The sequence below is a fragment of the Haliotis rubra genome, unplaced genomic scaffold, assembly GCF_003918875.1.
Source record: "Haliotis rubra isolate DU_JTF1 unplaced genomic scaffold, ASM391887v1 Scf98, whole genome shotgun sequence".
In the NCBI taxonomy this organism is placed as follows: domain Eukaryota; kingdom Metazoa; phylum Mollusca; class Gastropoda; order Lepetellida; family Haliotidae; genus Haliotis; species Haliotis rubra.
In genome coordinates this window covers 1,750,185-1,751,959 of record NW_025767723.1, presented here as the reverse complement: position 1 = coordinate 1,751,959, position 1,775 = coordinate 1,750,185, and the positions used below count along the sequence as shown (strand labels likewise).

The 1,775-nt window shown below is 40.3% G+C and overlaps 1 non-coding gene across 1 annotated transcript; it reads left to right on the top strand.

Moving 5' to 3' along the window:
- The first annotated feature begins 1,430 nt into the window (after positions 1 to 1,430).
- Trnac-gca lies at positions 1,431 to 1,502 on the top strand. Its single transcript has one exon. It is a non-coding gene; the product is annotated as a tRNA-Cys (tRNA).
- The last annotated feature ends 273 nt before the right edge of the window (positions 1,503 to 1,775 follow it).

Here is a 1,775-nt window from a genome sequence, read left to right as displayed (position 1 = left end):
AGGGCGTTATCATTGGTCGCTCAGACGGGGACGGTTGATGATGGTGTTATCCTGTTTGCAGTTATCTCTTCCGCCATTGGTTCTGGGAGAGCGTGGTGAGTTGTTATGACAAGGTTTTGACATTTAATGGCAGTTGTTTTGATACAGGGAGGATATCGAGTGACCTCGAGGTCACTGATGCTGAGGCTACTGTTATCAGACAACTCCAGTCAACCACAAGTTCCTATCCTTCATTCATTCATTCGACAACATACTAAGTATTGGACATTTGCATTGAACTGACAAATTGTGCAAATTAAACATATACACTTTTAAGTAAGTGGTTCTTGTCGAGGCATTGTCGCAGTATGAAATATTTAAGGAATTATAAATATTATCACAAGCAGAAACATGCATGGAGAGGGAGCTAAAGTAAACAAATCTTCATTCCCATTTTAAACGTGCCAAATGTAGTGTTCAACCATTCATGTTTCATTCCCTTGACTTGACTTCACTCATAGTAACCATAACAGTATTTACACAGCTTGTCAGAGCTAGGTATTTTGTTATTTTTATTCATCCTTTATCTGAATTTCTATTCAGTAAATGTGCTGACGTATGCCTTAATATCGGGCTTTGCTAATTTATAATTATTGCCCCTAAAGAAGTATATTTTTTAAATTCACCAATTTCAAAAACTTGCCTCGGTTTATTGCTTAACGCCAGTCAGCAATATTCCAGGTATTTTAATTTCTTTGTGAGGCATTTTAGAATTTGTAAAGATGAAGGAAAACCAAGTTCTGTGGATAGTCAACTTCTTTATTGCAATGAATGCGACGTTCTACGAATCTACACCGAAACGTCGCATTCATTGCAATAAAGAAGTTGACTATCCATAGAACTTGGTTTTCATTCAGGTATTTTAACTTGAATTTTAAACACACAGTAGTAAGTCACCTTTGAAAGTAGGTCACACATTCATTAAAGCATAGAAAGATGCATGTGACTATCTGAATATATTCTGCTTATTTAAATCAAATCGTGTGTACCCATACTGGTGTTTCGTACAAATCATTCCACTCGGATTATGTTGAAACCCTGCACTGAAAGCAATTCTTGTTACCTGGATGAATTGAAAAATACATCAACATCCGAGGTGCATTTTCTTCCGGTCGTGTGCTGACTGTATTCGGAAAATCAAAACGTGTGTTTGCTGGTTTTAGGTTATTAATTTTGATACATTATATACGTTGTAATATATAAGAACGAAGGCTGCTTCAGTCTACGAAAACCTACAAGTGTTTAAGCCTTCTGTTGATGTAAACAAACCTTGGGTGGTGTGCGTTGAACCGTGTCGCCACGTCACTGCAGTAACAATCTTCTCTGTGATCAATAGTAGACGGCGAGTGTTGTTAGTTATACTTCAGGTAAGTTAGGTATGTAAGTGTGACGGGGGTATAGCTCAGTGGTAGAGCATTCGACTGCAGATCGAGAGGTCCCTGGTTCGAACCCGGGTGCCCCCTCTATTTTGTCAGCTTAAATAGTTGCAGCAAAGTGAGTGAGTGAGTATGGTTTTACGCCGCCTTATTCCAGCAATATCAGGGCGGGGGACATCAGACATGGGCTTCACACTTTGTATCCATGTGGGGAATCCAACCCGGGTGTTCGGTGTGACGAGCGAACGCTTTAACCACTAGGCTACCCCACCGCCCCAGTTGCAGGACTGACTGAGTTTAGTTTTACGCCGCTTTTAGCAGTATTCCAGCAATATCACGGCGGGGGACACCAGAAATGGG